Raw genomic sequence first — 18,747 nt, 5'->3', positions numbered from 1 at the left:
AAAGGAAAACAAGGGGCTCAGGAATACTAAACAAATTATGGACGAAGCAAAATCTTTCCCATCAGCTCAGTGCCAAGAGGGATTACACCATTGTTAGTATGTACAGCCTCTAATTTGGGTGGTACATCATTTTGCTAGAGTTGAAAGGATTATTTTCTCCTTAATTTTGGAGTTGAAAAGAGATACTAGTTCGGTAAAATCACAAGGATATATAAATGGGTTCTAAACCTATGTCTGCCAACAGGCTGTGGTAAGACAGTTACGTTTTCATACTATTTGGCTTTAAATTATAATTGTCTGTCACACAAAGATCACTCATATTTTTTTCTCTTCTATAGCTTCTGCCTTAATGATCCTGAGCTTGCTCAAATAGCATTGAGTTTGGTTTGCAGAAAGAAAAATGAAAACACAAATGGAGAATATATTGACTTTCTATTAATTCAAGTAGTATCGATTGAGTACCTTCTATGTCAAATTAAACAGAGAAAATGCCTTGGAAATATTTTGATTAGCTACATAATATTAGATTTCATGGTTGTCTCAGAATTCATTTAAGTAATGCTATACTTTTGAACAGTTAAGCGAATTTCAATTTTTTATCACTATATGAAATACAGTGAAGACCATCCTAAAACAAATACTTCCATGCTCACATCCCAAGGATATATTCCTAGAAGTGAAATTTGGGACAAGAAGTATACAAAATTTTTAAGACATTAGCACTTACATACACTGCTGGTAAGAAAGCAATTTGATTCAATTTTCAGTGAGGAACATTTGACAATATGTACACAATTTTTTTCCACCTTTTACAATAATCTATCTTTCTGTATATATATAACATTTTGCAATTTAAATGAAGTGTTGAGATCTAGGTCATTTCACATTTGGAAAAAAATTATTTTTGTAATTTATGCCAAAGCAATAAAAACTCCATGAGTAAGTGGTCAGTAAAATAGATCCCTTTTCTTCCTTGATTATTCAGTGAAAATTTTATTACAATTACACCAACTGAACCAATAGTCAAAAATTGGTAAAGGCTCTGTCAACATTTGGATGAGATTTATTTCTACTTAAGTACAAATAGAACAGAAATACTTTATATTAAAAATCACTTGCTAACAAGGTCCTATATACTTTGAGTATAAACAAACAGACATCTAAAGCACCTCCTATCAAAAGAGTGACTACCAGAAAACAGGATTTAATGTTACCATAGTGAGATGGCATTTCTATTGTTCCTCTAAGGTTAGTGATTTTGTTCTGTTTGTTAACCGTATTTGTAAATAACTTAATTTCCACTTAATAAAGCCAAAATCTACTATATCCTATTTCAAATTCCTCCTATATAATTAACTGAAGTGGGAAGAATAGTGACTACCCCAAGGACTTTTCCCAAAAGTAGTTATCTCCGGGATACTGAAAAACACAAATAAATCTTGATGGAGTAAATTATTGCTGGTACACATAGCATGTATTTTAAAGCTTTCAACCTAGCAGGTTATCAAACACAAAACTAAACACCATATATTTCTGTAACTTAGACTTCAGTGACAATGAAAAAAGGCATTAAAAGGATAAGAGGAATCTGACTCTTCTTTCTTAAAACTGAGCAGTATGTGTTGTTTTCTAGTGCCAAAAATAGGGTTAGTTTTATCTATTATGTGCAAATTTTAAAAAATTAATCAGAGCAAAACAAAAATCTGAAAAAATATTTTTTGTTTTCCAGTTGAGCAATATCACATACAATGCTACTAGATTGTCAACACATGATGTTCTAACCTCAAGCCCAAAAACAAGCCTTTAAAATTCTAGCTAAATGGAATTTTCTGTCTTTGAGTAATGGAAGTCTAAATTCATGTAAACTTATTTGCATAAGCCAGCCAATATTCATGTAACCTCATTTAGGACTGGATGACATTATCTGTTAAACTGGAGACTGATATTTGGTTCATGTTAAAATGAATTGAATTTGTGAGATACGATTTTTACTAAAGTACAAAAAGAACAGAAATATGTTATTTTAAAAATCACTTGCTAACAGAACAAGGCAATTATTTTCCCTCTTACTATTCCTTTTGAACATTATATAAGAGTTTCAACTAATGCAGCAGGATAGGAAGAAAAAAATAGAAAGCATACAGATTGAGAAGAAACAAATAAAACTATTTTTGCAAGTGACATGATTGTCTATGGACATAGTTTTAAAAAATCAACAAAAAAATACTCCTGAACTAAGAAGTAATTATAGCAAGACTGCAGGATACAAGGTTGGTATATAAAAGTCAGTATTTTTTCCATATAACAGCAATGAACAAGTGAACTAGAAATTAAAAGCACAGTATCATTTACATTAGCACTCCAATATGAAATACTTAGATATGACAAAATATATACAAGATCTACATAAGGAAAACTACAAAACTCTGATACTATAAAACTTTGATAAAATATATCAAAGGAAAAGTAAACAAATGGGGAGAAATTCTATGTTTATGGATAGGAAGACTCAGTATTATCAAGGTGTCAGTTCTTCTAGTTTGATCTTTAGAGTAAAAAAAAAAAAAAAATTCTAATCAAAAGTCCACAAAGTTACTGTTTATATGGAGAAGCAAAAAGGACCCAGAATAGCCAACATACATTACAGAAGAAAAACGAAGTCAAACAATTGACAGTATCTGACTTCAAGACTTTTTAATAACGTTATAGTAATCAAGATAGTATGGTATTTGTAAAAGAATAGACAAATCAATTTGTAAAAGAATAGAGAGCCGAGAAGAAAAACCCAAATAAATATAATCAATTGATCTTTGATAAAGAAGCACAGACAATACAAGAAAAGATAGTATGTTCAACAAATAAATGGTGATAGAACAAATGAATACCCACACACAAAATAATGCATCTAGACACAGACCTCACACCTTTCAGAAAAATTAATACAAACAGATTACAGACTAAAATGCAAATGCAAAACTATAAAACCCCTAGAAGACAACACAGTAGAAAATCTAGGTGACCTTAGGCAAGGCAATGACTTTTCAGATACAACACTAAAGGCATAATCCATGAAATGAAAAATTGATAAGTGGGCTTTACTAAAAATTTCTGCTCTGCAAAAGACACTGTCAATAGAATGAGAATATAAACCACAGACGGTGAGAAAATATTTGCAAAATACATATCTGATTAAAGAATGTTATCAAAAGTATACAAAGAATCCCTGAAACTCAATAATAGGGAAGAAAAAAAAACTTGATTCAAAAGTTGGCAAAAGATCTGAAAACACATTTATTTCAGCAAAGAAGATATGGAGATGGCAAATAAGCATATGAAAAAATGTTCCACATCATGTATTAGGGAGACGCAAATTAAAACAATGAGATACCACTACATGACTATTAGAATGGCCAAAATCCAAAATACTGATAACACCAAATCCTGGTGATGATTTTGGAGCAACAGGAATTCTCATTTATTGGTGGTGGGAATGCAAAATGGTATAGCCACTTTGCAAAACAGTTTGGCAGTTTCTTGTGAGACTAAGGACACTAATACCATAAGATCCAGCAGTCATGCTCCTTGGTATTTACCCAAATGAATTGAAAACTTATGTCCATATATAAAAAAAGATGTTTTTAACAGCTTTATTAATAATTGCCAAAACTTAAAGCAATTAATATGCTCTGTAGTAGGTGAATAGATACATAAACTGTGGTATATGCAGACAATAGAATATTATTCAGCACTAAAAAGAAATGAGCTATACTCAACCCTTAGAAAAAAATACGGAGGAAATGTAAATTCATATTACTATATGAAAGAAGCCAATCTGAAAAGGCTACATACCATATGATCCCAACTATGTGACATTCATTCTAGAAAAGGCAAAACTATGGAGATAGGAAAGAGTTCAGTGTTGTTGTTAGTGGGGAGGGACCTATTCATAATAAGTAGAGCACAGGGGATTTTTAGGATAGTGAAAAAACTGTACAATACTATGAAGCTGTATGCATGCCATTATGTAGCTGTCAAACCAGAGAACATGCAACACAAGAGTGAACCTCAATGTAAACTATGCACTTTGGATGATAATGATGTGTCAGTGTAGGTTCATCAATAACAACAAATTTACCATTATGGGATGTTGATAGCAGGGGAGGCTGTGCCAGTGGTGGGGGTAGGGGATATTTGGGAACTCTGTATTTTCCACTGACTTTTGCTGCAAATGTATTATTGCTTCTGAAAATAAAGTCTATTTAAAGCGTGAGAAGAAGACAAAAAAATAAAACAATAATAGCAAAAGCAAATGAAATAAAACAAAATATTTTTCTAAGTCATATCTACATATTATAAAAACTCATTGCAAAGCAGGACTAGAAAGAAGCATCCCTAATCTAATTCTTTAAAAGCTCGGCTAATACCTTTTATCTCAATTTCTTAATTTTTAAAAAAAATGATAAAGTTTGCAAAACTTATACAAAGACTTTCCACATATAAGGGGTTCTGAAACTTTCTAGTTTCACACCACCCTCAGAATTTCAGTATTTTTTCACCTTACCAAGCCAAAACAACTACTTAATAGGTCCATTTATAAAGTATTATAAAGTCAAAACTATGTAATAAACATTTATACTCTAAAAACTTGACAGTCATTTGAAAAAAGCAATAAAAATAAATTGGAAAAGAAAATCTTCACTTCACTTTTAAAAACCACGATTACTGTTGATACATACGTATGCCTGAAAGGCCCCACATACCTTCTCAAATCTGAAACCGGAGTAGATATGACCAACCTCATTAACTGTTCCACACAGATTTTTAACATTTTATTTTTGTTGTTGGTATCATTAATCACAACAATGATGGAAAAATCTAAATCATTCAAGATATATCATCAAAGCAATGTAACCTGACTTAATGTTGAAGCAGAGAATTATCTTAAGCTAGTAACACATACAGTATCTGAAAATTCAATTTTCTTTGAAAAGGTAAAGTATCTTCTGGTGCTCGGATTACCCTAGTTCACCATTTTGGACTAATGATCATGACTATAAGATTTCCTAGTACTAATGTTTACCACATTAATGTTTGATAAAAGTATCATAAATACACTTTCGAAATCTACTAAGTGATGGTTAGAAGATATGTTATTTTAAATATTAATATGTTAATACTCATTGGACCCAAGTTAGTTTGTAATTGTACCCAAGTGTTTATTTTTCTTATCATTTACTGTTAGAGCAAACTGTAACTTGCTAAACATAATATACTTGTAATTTTTTTTAACTTTTCAGTCCAGTTCATTCAGGGTCTTAAATCAAATGAAGTTAATAAAAACAATACAAACAAACAAAAAGACATCTTGATCCCCAAGACATAAAGCTGAATAATTAGTAAAATTATAAAAGAATTAAAATGTGAGTCACTGTTTTCTAATATAAAAACACATCTAATGTTTCTGCATTAAAACAATGTAAAATTTTCTTCAGCAACCTGCAAATGGGTCAAACAATAAAGAGCTTGAAAATGTCCTGTGAGTTCTTTTGAAATTCAAAAACTGTTCTTCTATAAAAATTAAGCTCTGTTGTGACAGAGTTGGCTTGTTAAATGACTCAGAAAAACCCCCCAGGCATGATCTTAAGGCAGAAGTACCTGGGGCTTGTCTCTCACTGGTCAACAGGTGCCTTTATCGTTAGGAAATGCTCTTGCTATTCATGTAGGGCATGGAAAAAGGCAAGCCTGATTACCTCTGCTACGTCTGGAGTCTGATTTTAAGTGACCACTTTTCATTGTGAGTTTATGAAATCTTTAAGAGAAGCTGTGAAGGAATGTAATAAATTCAAGAAATAAAGCTGTCTCAAGCACCCCATAGATCCCAGTGGATATAATTTCACAGAACTGAGTTACTGCATAGGACAGCCAAGATATTCTCAATGCTCCTATCTGTAGCCCAAGATTCTCTGATTTACAGTTCTAGAGGGGATAAAGTCTTCTGGTTAACACAATGAGGAAGAAACAAAAGCTACAAACATAATACGTGATTTAGTTAATACACTGCTGTTTGGCTTCCTGAATCTTGCAGAAATGTATTATCACTAGATATGGGTCTATTATTTCAATGATCCAAATAGTACTGAATGTCAGAAGAAATAAAATCAAAGTATCTAAAAACAACAGAAACCCAAAAAACAAAACAAACAAAAAAGAAACACTTCAAAGAACAAAAGGAAGTTCTGTTGATTCCTCAGGATATTCTTGTAAGCCTAAATACAGAAACTCAACTAAAAATTCTTATTTTAAGACAGAGTTCACATATAATTTTATTAGAAACCATGAGCTTTCTGCATTTTATGGAATGAGCATAAAAATCATGTTATTAATTCCTGAAAAAATATACAAAACAGCCACTTCTCAATTACTAATAGTTTATTCTTTTAAATTAAATATCCTTGTATATATTCTTCATTATCTTGTAGGAAGTCAATACACTACCAGAAACTGAGTTTGACAACAAATCCTAAGACTTACTAGTCGTTATTTTTTGGAACTTGATTTTGGTCTCTTCACTTCTCTCTGTTTGTCAGTAACATTCTGTCTTCAAAGACAAGCACAATTCATTCTTTCTCTACAGAATTTTTGTCTCCCCATGACCTGGCATAATAAAGAAGGTGAAGTCTCTACTTCAAAGATACCAGCTTCTCATAATCTTCCATTACTTACCAATTCTCTTGAGAACTTCTTGCCTTGATATGTGTGCACTCAGCTACATTATTTATCATCTTATCATCTGCCGACACATGCACTTTTCGCTACCCAAAGCCTCTTCTTTATATCCAGCATGTTACCCTGGGCTGTTGACTTCCTGTATCCTCTAAGAATCAGATATTCATTCTGATGACACATGGCCACCAGTTGCTCTGTGAGGGTTTCTCATTTAGCCTAGCACAGACCTTGGGAAATTAAATCTACTCTATGCCCTGGCAGAGGTCCACGAGGAGTTTGTCTCAGTCCTAGAATAGAGCCTAAATGACTATTCTTGATGAATTAAATATCCACTGATTGAGTTCATTTCAAACTTCTAATTTCTCACTGGAAATGAAAATATCTTGTCTGCTCTCAACAGCCCTCAAAACAGAAGTTTTTCTTTGAATATTTGTGATGGGATAATATTTTATCCTATAGTATTTTGTCTACAGTATTTTAGAATCATTTTATCTTTCAATAGTATTTTGAAGTTTGACTTGTCAACATGCGCTTTTATTTACAGATGACAACTGGTTTCATCTTACACTTGTGCGTGAGAATCACATTGGCTAAAATTTCCTAATGTTCTGTGAGAGGTCCAATTTTCCAAGTTTTTTTTTTTTTCAAATCCTAAAGACTTTTTGGTTAAAAACACCACCTGCTCGAAATCATTGCTTCTGCAGAATTCATGCTATTCTCCAAGCATGTGTTCTCCCATTTTGGGTCACTTAGCTCAACACCACAAAACCCCTTTTATTCTCCAAAATAACATCAAAGATCATCTAAGTGTGTGTAACTGGAAAAGGATCATATTTTAACTCACTAATGGAAATTATTTAAAATTGAATCTTAGATATCCTTACTTTTAAAACACCTCAAGTCAACATCACAATTGCAATGACCTCATTGGCAATCTTCATGGACTCCAGTCTCATGAAATCATTTTAAAAATACTGTTAAATACCTACTTTGTGCAAGACACTATGCTAGAGCTCAAAATACAATATTTAACAAAATAGATGCAGTTTTTAATGGAATTTACTATTCTAGTGAAGAAAAATAAAAGAAACAAGTAGACAATCATGTACTGCTATTCTGAGTGATAAATACAATAACAAATCAATTACTGATATATAAATTGATGAGGGGGTTGCCGTCTATACATTTTAGCATTAAATTCTATTTTCTCTTTGCTAGCTATCTAACTGACTCCCACATAATTCAGAAAAAATTTACAATAGCTGTTTGGATGTATTTTAGGATTTATCTCTATCTAGTCAGTATCCTCAAGAGTTCCCATCCCTAAAGTAGACAATCAAGGTTTGTTATTAAACAGAGGTAGTTGTGTCTTCTAGGAATCTTATTGATAGCCTATAAATTACGTTTTGTTTTCCTCACAACTACATATATGGAAGGAAACTGAAGGTACGTTCTTTAGGTAGGATTTTTTTGTTATTTGAGAATACTATTCTAATTCTTCAACTACTAAATTTATATTTTAGTAATAAACATTGACTTGGATCTTCTATATGATGTGAATTGTTCTAAGTGCTTTTCTTATGTTATAATCCATTCAATCAAGATAACAACCCTCTGAGTTGGGACTTCATGAACCCTTTTGCAGATGAGGACTGAAACAAAAAGAGGTTCTAAAACTTGCCCAAAGTCACAGAGATGTAAGTGACTGAGCTATATTAACCAGTTAATCAGTACTCTTAATCCCTACACTGTTTTACCTGTCATGACTCACTTGGGTTGGTTGAAAAGCACAGCAGTGAGCGGCTACTTATTATTGTACTGGATATGCAAATGTCACAATATGACCCTCCCTATAGTTTTTTTCCCTACATTAAGTCTCAGGAGGAAATATTTTAAAAATCAGAGTGAGAAAAACCTTAAATATTTTGAAACAACATGTCTGATAATGAGAATTATCTAAAGATCACCTCACCTCTTTTACTCTGGTTCCTAGAAAGCCTGAAGAAAACTTAACAATTATTTGTAATGTGTAATTTAGATATATACACTTTAAAAAATGATTGTCTGACTTCACTGCTTTTTTTGTATATATATATATTTTTATTGTAGTATAGTCAAGTTACAATGTTGTGTAAATTTCTGATATGCAGCATAATGCTTTTTATTTCAGTTCTAAGATGGCATCAAGTATAAGACATATAGTTTATTTAATATATTTTCAGGAAAGTATAGTTAAATGTACACATTGATTACAATGTTCATACATCCTTCAGACATTAGAAAAATGATGCACTTTAAAAGGAAATAAATTATTAATTTAATATTATTCCTGGATACATATAATTTTTTAAGTATGTTTTAAAACCATCTCAAAATCTGGCACTATCAACCAATATAATTACAGAATATTAAAAAATATTTAGTTTATCAAAAGATAAAGTTGATTTTTGTTTGCATGTTAGCTTTTGCAGATGGGAAAGGTAAATATGTCTCGTTTTCAAAAAGAATGGTTGGACAACTATTAAAATTCATAAGGAAAAAACAAAGGTAAAAATTATTAATTATAATGTAGATATAACATGAATATAATAGTGAAAGTTTAACAGTTTTGTATAATTTAAAATTAATACATAACCATTTTCAAATGAACTGAATTTCAAAAATTACAATTTATTATAATAACTTCTGCTAATGCAATCTCTAAATAAATGTCACTTTAGTTTTAACTTACTTTAAATTTACTTTTCCAGCTGAATATTGCTTAACATAGTGGTTCAAACTCTTCCTATGAATAGTTTTAATAAAGGCAGAAAATACTGATCTCTATTTGCAAATCAGAACCGCTTAAATAGTTTAATGAATTTCAAATATCATTTAAGAAAAAATTAATTAGAAACATGAGAATATTAAGCATAATTTAAAATGCTTGACAGATAATAAAACTACATTTCCATATCATGTTATAGATAATAAAGCAAAAATACTTCTAAATTAATACAAATATTTAAGCTTATCTTTTCACCTTAATTGCTTGATATTGTTGAAATGCTGCTCATTGTTACGCTATTCCAATTCCCTTTCAAGATGTATACTTAATACCATACTCTCTCCCACCTACCACAAATTCAGTAAAACGACATAAAGTATGTAAAAGCATATATAAGTCCATATCATTAAGGATATTTTCAAAGAGAGAAACCAACCAACCAAGCAACAATGTTTAGTTAAAGGTCACTGTTTGGTAACTGGCTTCAGCAGAGTACTGTGACGAACTTTTGGGTCAGGTGTTAGGGGTAGAAGTCTCTGCCCTCACACAGTTACATTTAAGCATGAAGCACGGGTTTTAAGGATGGAATGCTAAATATGGTGGACTGTCAAACTCAGAGCTATCAGAAGTAATTAAATTCAAAAGGTTTGACCTGCTGCCTTAAACTTTACTCAAATCACCTGCACAGTAGATACACTAGCCTATCATAGAAAAAGGCAATAAGTTATGTTTATATATGTGTATGTATGTGTGTGTGTGTGTGTGTGTGTGTGTGTGTGTATAAATGCAGGATCTTTATAGAAATAAGGTTAAAACTCTCTGAAGTCCATAATAAAAGTCTTACTGAGATGATATGCTCATGGGTGAAAAAACTCAATATAATACTTACACCAAGTTTATTCAAATTAATCAATAGATTTAATGGAATACCAATAAAAATTCCATCAAGATTTCTAAAGGAACAAAATACTGTGACTTCATAATTAATATGAAATTATTTATAAAAATAATGAAGAATTTTTGAAAAAACTAAAAAATGTGGACATATTCTACAGACACTAAAACATTTTTTAGCTATAGTAATTAAAATACTGGGGCACTGTAATGGCAGGTATATCAGGACTTGATATATTTGTGCAGTTAAAGAAACAGAATAATTAAACATGGCATTTCAAATGATTGGGGGAAAAATACAATGAGAAATAAGAGGTGTTGAAATAATGATATATTTATGAAATAATAAAAGTAGATCTTTATCTCTCATAGTTTAAAAACTCCAAAAATAAAGTATAAATGGGAACACATTAGATAATTAATTATATATATAATTATATAGAATATATAATATTAATTGTATATAATATACAGAAAATATACATAATAACAAAGTATAGATGGAAGCACAATGAATTATATATAATTAATAACATTATATTATATATAATTATATATAAATATTCAATTTGCTTTCATCTGTACCTTATTTTCATGTATATGTGTGCATATATATCTACGTAATTATAGTCAGATATTTAATTATGGAGATTTCATATATAGAGAGAGAAGAAGAAAATATACTATAATCTGGTTATAACTTTGTATTAAACACAGTCTTATTAAACATTATATAAAAAGTGAACATCAGAAAGAGAAAATATCAAATTAAAAGAATGGTTATGAGGTATAAGCAGACATACACATTTGCAAAATAAATAACAGAAAGCATTGGAAGCAAAACTATTGAAGCAATCTTCTACAAACTCTTAAGGAACAGATAACCCATCAGAAAAAAACCGCAAAAGATTTTAAAATATTCACATTGTTACTACATATAAAATATTTAAATAAAAAATGAGCAAGATACTGTTTTCCATCTATCAGACTTACAGACATCACAATGTATAGCAATATAAAGTCTCACAGTCTTAGTACAACTATAAACTGGTACCAATTTTTGAAGGGATATAGGGAATAGTATTAAACATGTACACCATTTTATTCAGAAACTTTTCTTTTAGGTGCATATTTTAAGAATATATTTGCAAAAGTACATTAAAAGACAAAAACAAGAAGGCTTATTAAAGCATTAGCAATAAGAAATGAAAAATAAGCCTAGATGTCCTTATTGGGGCAATAGTTAAATGTAGAATTATTTATATTCATATAACATTTAAATTTATATCCATATAGAGTAGTATAAAGCATGAGAATAATTAATATATATTGATATGAAGTGGTATACAGGAGATACTAAGAAAAAAGTAAGTGCAAATTGCAAAACAAGATATTCTTGATTATATAATTTATGAAAAAAATTAAAAAACACATTTCTGAATAAATAAATATTTCATACACCAAATCAGTTTTGTTTAATTTTGGAAAAAAAGTGATGTTGGGAGCCATAGGTAGGAGGGTAAGAAGGGAATTTTAGTTTGTAGTTTTCAATAACATAAACATGTTCAAATACTACTTACGGAAAAAACTATCCCTTGCCTACAATCTTTTGTCATTTCAGCTCTTCCTCCCTCCCTGTTAGCACCTTACTCTTCCTCCTACTCCAAAAGGGGGAAAAAGTTATTTCTGGTAGGTTGAATTTTGTCCCTGAAGAATATTTCATGCCCTAGTTTCTGGGACTGTATGATGAAATACAACATCTGTGACAGTGTTACCTTAAACAGCAGAGACTCTACAGTTGTAATTACAGTTGCTAATTAGCTGACCTTAAATTAAAGAAATAATCCTGGATTATCTGGGTAGGCTAAATGTAATCCCATGAGCCTTAAAAGCAGCAACAGAAGAGAAAGCCGGTGGGTGGGGGAGTGTGAGGGAAGAGGAACCATGGGTTGATGTACCACCACTGGCTGGAAGATTAGGGGGCCATGGGAGAAGGAATGAAGGAACCTGTAGTGACAAAGTGGATCCTGGCTTGTAGTCAACAGTTGGAAACAAGCATCTGACACCTATAACTACACTGTAAAATGATAAATGGGGATTGTTTAAACCACTGAGTTTGTAGTAATTTGTTATGAAGCAATAGAAAACTAAGACACTATCAGAAAGAACAACTTAAATTTCACCCCAAATATCCAAAGACATAATATGTACCTTTTCTTTGCACCTTTCTTTATATTAATGGCTGAGTTCTGATTATCTTTGCCTAGGTCTGTGCTTTGGATTCCTAGTTCTTAGAAATCCTGATTGTTCTTCTACTTCGGACCTATCTCTAATCCCTGGCCACCTGATCTACATATGAACATACTGAAGACTCTTTAGTTTTAACTATTCCCCACTCATGACCTCATACTTCCTTCCACTATTATCTCATTTTATTTTTCATTTACAGCTCATTCTTCATCCCAGATCTCTTGCTTTAATTTGAGACCCATATATCAAACTCTACTGGATAGCTCTCTTTGGATGTCATACAGGCAGCTCTAACTCAATAGATCCAAACAGAACTCATCTATTTCTGCTATCTTTTAACCTCAGTGAGTGGCACCAACATCCATCCAGTTGATCAAGCAAAACCCCATATATCATGATTCTCTCTGTCTTCATGCTTTATTTCTAATAACATGGCATCTTCTGCTGATTATGTGGTCTGGGAAACTCCTGACTACCTCCATTTCTCTCCACCTTTTCTGCCACTATTCTGATGTATATCAGTTTCATTTATCATCCAGATAACTAAACTAGACTTGAAACTCATCTACCTTCAAAAATTGTACCCTCTTATATGTTCACCATATTAAATCTAAAGGGAAATTTCTAAACCCAGGATTTGATCAAAGTACTACATTTGAGTACTTATTTAATACCCAGAAATATTTCAAATGCCTGAAGTGCTTTGATTTTTAAAATTTTTACAATAGTCTCTTTGACAGACCAAGAAACTGAAGCCTGAAGAGGTCAACTTGCCCAGATCAAACACCAGTAAGTGGTGAAGTGTCAAACATCAGTACTCTGACTATAGCTGTTAACAGCCTCGTGATTTGCCTGTCAAAAGTGCCCTACACTATACCACTAATTTTTCAACATTTTCATTTCACAGATTTAAAGAAAAGAAGGTAATAAAGGTTACTCAACCTCCCCAAACTGGTTAGTAGACAAATAATGACTAGAGCTCAAGTTAGTACTCACTATCTCATTTGAAAAGCACGACAAATGGTGACATCCAAAAGAGAGAAAATGTGTCAAAGTGCTTATGTGGCTTGGAAAGTGTCCCATTACTTGATTAACAGCATAGATGAGAAAGAACCCAGGTTCCCAAACCAAGCCACATTAATTACTATTTTTAATTATCACAAGTATTTATTAAGAACTTAAAATATTATGATAGGGCCTGCAAAAAAACTGGTGAATGAGACCAACGTGTTTCTTCTCCTTGAAGTGCTTGCTTTTTGGTAAGGAATGGGGACTTTGAATAAATAATTTAATAATTAGTGATTTGATGATATTTAATTAAATTCTACATAAGACAAAGACTACCTGATTAAAAAAAAAAAAATAGAGTGCCATGACCTGGTCTGAGAAAGTTTCCCAGAGAAAGTGACATTTTACATAAGCTCTAAAGGATGAGTAAGATAGTTTTGACCATAGCTCTGGAATAATTCATTTCATTTAAATGCTGTCAACAACTGCATTGGGCGAACATCCAGTGTGACTACTTATCAGAGACAGTGCCTACATAATCTCAAGTTAGAATCATAAAATGTCAGTCAATTCAGGGCCATGAGTCCAGCATCTTAATCACTGTATTGTGCTGGATTGGTGAAAGAATATTTTCTAAATGTCTGCTCTCAGTTCATTACCATTCAAATAAACCTGGAGCTGCTCAATAGTTATGAGGTGTGGACCTTGTCCACCAAGCACTTTTCACTCTGCGGACATAAGGTGAACACAGATTAAACAATTTAGGAACAATATCTTAATACAGCAAGCACCAGGATTCAAATCCGCAACTTTTCCTTAGCTGAGTATTTTCCCACTCAAACTGGTTGATTTCTGGTCCTTTATTAACTGCATTTTCTTTTATCCAGGCTTAACTATCTAATCCTATATGACTGGTTCACGGTCCTCGCCCTGCTCCAGCTCATTACCTGTCAGTGGATCCCAGTGACCTAGAGGGAAAACTCAGTCCAGTTGAAGCCTGTATTCTGGGAGACTTTCTTATCTCTTTTCAATTTTATTAAATCTCTAAAGAAATCTAGCTTTTGTACAACCACTGTAGTAACAGTTGTTCACCCTCTCACAAGGTTGTGCATTCAATTGCTGGGCAGCCCAGACCTCTTTTTTCACTCATTTCTTTGAGCCTCAGCAATCATGAGACCATACAATTGTGGCTTTCATAAAGTTCTTTTCTGTTTATTTCCATTTTCCATTAGACCCTCACAAAAACACACCTAATTTAACTTCTACCTCTCTATTTATACTGGATAACAGCACATAAAACATGTGAGGTTTTTTTTTTTTTTTCCTGACTAAATATATATTATATCTGCTTGTCTTGACTATTTCTCACTTTAAAGAAATCACTGCGTCATTTCTAGGGTCACAAAATAGATACAGGTACAGAAATGAACTGAACAAAATTAGCTTTCAAATAAGCCATAAAATGAAAAGGTTTGCAACCTACCTAATACCAATGTATTCTCTGACTTTTTATTGACTGTAGGACCACTAATTTTTTTTCTCCCCATCCATGCTTTTTACATTATCTTATAAAATTAGTCTAGAGTATGTTAGGCCTTAACTTGAACATCACTTCATCGGTGAAAGCTCTTCTGAGCCTGTAGACTTGCTATATTCTCCTTAATACTCACCCATAGCACTCTGTTTTTTCCCATCCCAACCTCCAATTTTCATTATTACATATATTTTTATTGCATGTTTGTCCTTTGTGCCAGATTAATAGAACAATTACAACATTTGCTTATAATTTCACTACACTCAGTCCTATCAGAGTCTAGCATCTAACTGTAATTCAATATGTCTTTGATATATGAATTAAAAAAGAATTGTAACTTAATTGTGTGGAAGAATCTACCACACATGAAAGCCAACTTCTATTCTGAAAGCAAAACACAAAAACAAGCATTTAAAACAAAGGCTTTGGTAATGTAATTCTCTAATTCTGCATATAAATTTCATAATTTTTAAAGTTAAAGGATTGGAAAAGAGCAGAACTTCCCAGCTCTTGCAACCACAGATTTCTTTTCTTTTTTGCTTTTCATAGAAATTCTTGGCTCAAATCCACACAGAGCTTGAAAAAATTAAAATAAAACTATCTATTTATCATTTTCCACTTTTTCCCAAGTAGAAAAAAAAGATCTCATCATATCCATCAGAAAATTTTCAGGACATCCTGGGGAACTTTTAAGTTGAAAAATTTTTGCTATTGAACTTCATACTCTAAATTATATAAATATGAACTTAAAAGAAATAGAAAACAAGGAAAAAAAGGAGAGAGAAAACTGCATTCTATGTTTTAAATATGACTGAGTTTAATATGGTTTGAAATGTTAAGTGCACCACTGTTAAATTTTAAAATAAAATGATTTTTTTTTTTTTAGAGTTGTACTCTGTATTTCATTCCAAGAAATAGATTTCCTCCGCTGGCTTTTTAAGAATGACAATAATTAAAACATTTGTTTTAATAATGTATCGTCTGTTAATGTAAAAATGTTCCTTTTAGAATACTGAATATGCTTTGTTGTACAATTCCACAGTTGCTATGGGAATCACCAAAATGTCATTTTCTTTTTGTTTATCTTAATGTTCCAAATTAACATGCATATGTCACAAGCTGACATAGTCATACCTTCCCTTAACCAATATTTTCTAAGAGGGAGAACAGCCAATAGAGATGTAGAGGATGGGAATTTATTATAAGAAAATCAAAAGCCAATAATGCACTTCTTAATATCAATATATAATTAAATATAATAATCTTGTACGAGAAAGGGCCTTGTGCACTTTCTCAAGGGGAACCAAAATGATTACATTTTCCAACATTTTCTTTAAAATGGTATTAAATGATGTACAGCTTGGGAAAGTCTTGGGCCAGAGGTCATTTACTGTGACCTTTTTCAACAGGCTGCAAATCCATTATACTCTACAATTGTAGAGCTTCTAATGAATTCCTAATTAGGAATTAGTCAGCCATATTAACAATATGTAATATTCCCCAAGCCTGTTGTCAGGGGGAAAAGCACTCAGTATCCTGAATGTTGGGATTATTGATGTCTGCCCAAATAGGTGACCTTTACTACAGAGGATATATTTTCCTTTTGGAAAGGTGGGTTTCATTTCCTAAAATTATAGGGAATGATGTCCCTAAAATTCCTGAAAGAAATAAATCCTAAAATACAGGCAAAGCATTTATCACCAGTAAAAATTTCCTTTTTTAAATCTACACCCTTTTAATTAATCATTTTTTATTCTTACTTCTTTTAAAGATACCCAGTGTCATTGTTAGTATAAATATATGTGCGTGCATGTCTACATAATTATATATATAATTAGGAAAGGGCAAAAAGTTCAGATTATATTGTTTTTGTAAAAGCCGTATCATTAATTTTCAAATCTGGGACTTTAAGGGATAAAGATATCACCTTTGGCATTAGTTTAGAATGTATGAACACCCCCAAAATGAAATAAATATTAAACAGCAGAGCTTTAACATTAATGCTAAACTCAGTAATCAAAAAAGTTAGAACTAAGAGAAACATGAGTGAATTTTTCCTTAGGATAACCACAGAAAAGAAACTGAAAACTGTGATTCCTATTGACTATTCTTATATTTATTCAAGTTGAATATTTCACATATCCTTTCCAAACAACACGTAATCATTACAATGTAACTTAGACAGCCATATAGATGGCCAAAACATTTTGGAGACATAAATAGTCAAAAGAATGGACTCTCAATGACTAGATTTTGCAAAATGACAAGACATCTGATGACAAAATAGCAAAGAAGTTTGGAAGAAAGAAAAGGAAAAAGAGGAAAGGAAGTTGCTTTGATACCAGACAATCAGGAGAGACTGAGTATATATCTTTGATCTGTTCAATTATTGGCTCAAAAATAAAGTTAGAAACACAAGTAGCAAGGGAAGTATGTCTTGGAATGACTAACAGTTTAATTATTAAAGTAAACACTACTCAGTGAATATCCACAATGATTACTGCATTCTTTGATTGACTTTGAAAAACATTTTCAAAAGAACTTTTATAAATTTATATTCCTCAAATATTTTTAAGTACTCACACTTCATCTTGAAATTTTTTCTTAATGAAAAATAAATCCTTAAATAAAATATACACATATTTTTACCAATACTGTTTAGTTTGGGTTTGTTTTTGCTTTTATTTTTCAAGATTTTCTTTACGACCATCCAGCAAGTAAAATGGCTTTAATGTCAGGCTTTGCAGAGGAAGTTTATAGTCATAAGTACAATGTGAGAAAAAATATCTAACCACAGAATTATATTTATGTTGTTTTCCTAGCAGCTGATTTAAAGTAAGCCTACAGGTCTTAACAAATATCAGAAGCTAAAAAGGTTCTAGACATATTTTTATTAAGGAAAAGCATAATTCACTTGTATTCACTGAATCAAAATGAGTTCTTTATGGAAATAAATAACAACCCAGCTGTCAAAAATAAATGGTTACACAAGCAGGAGGAGAATCTGGGGTATGTTCTAATCATGAGCCTGATGATTAAATCCTTCCCATACTACCTTCCCATGAAAGAGGCTTTAAGACCCTCCATGAACTCTAGGAACTGACACCTAGGATTCTCCAGCTCCTTTTTTTATGGGACTCTTTAGTATATTAACATAACTTTCATCCCTTGTTTTGCCTTATGATCTTGACTCACTATGCACACCATGAAAGATGGGCTGACCACATATTTAACTCTTTGCAGACAAGTTCTTTCCTACCTGCACTGTTGCATTTTTGTTTAAAGAACAGCCTGAATTTGGACACCTTACTAAGGAGTGGGATCAGAGAGAATGAAGTTTAAAAATCCCATGCTCCACATGAGAATCCTGAGAGTTTATTTAACTTTCCTCAAATGTAAAATAAGAATAAGGACCATCATGCTCAAAGTCATCTGCACATAGTGAGGGCTCAATCAATATAGGCATAAAAATATAATAATATTAGTGTCATTCCTCTTTCAAGTATGCCTTTTATTTCCAAGTGTCCCCAAAAGATCAGGCTCCACTTGGGCCTTTTTTTCCTTTACC

The 18,747-nt window shown here is 31.8% G+C and overlaps 1 long non-coding RNA gene across 1 annotated transcript; it reads right to left on the bottom strand.

Annotated features, from left to right (window-relative positions):
- Positions 1-3,648: 3,648 nt before the first annotated feature.
- On the bottom strand, positions 3,649-18,179 carry LOC116665768. The gene is made up of 3 exons (XR_004322434.1): positions 18,169-18,179; positions 16,571-16,576; positions 3,649-3,775 (listed from the first exon to the last, which is right to left on the bottom strand). It is a non-coding gene; the product is annotated as an uncharacterized LOC116665768 (long non-coding RNA).
- Positions 18,180-18,747: the final 568 nt, after the last annotated feature.

The sequence above is a fragment of the Camelus ferus genome, chromosome 9, assembly GCF_009834535.1.
Source record: "Camelus ferus isolate YT-003-E chromosome 9, BCGSAC_Cfer_1.0, whole genome shotgun sequence".
NCBI lineage: Eukaryota > Metazoa > Chordata > Mammalia > Artiodactyla > Camelidae > Camelus > Camelus ferus.
This window is presented reverse-complemented; position numbering and strand designations above follow the sequence as displayed.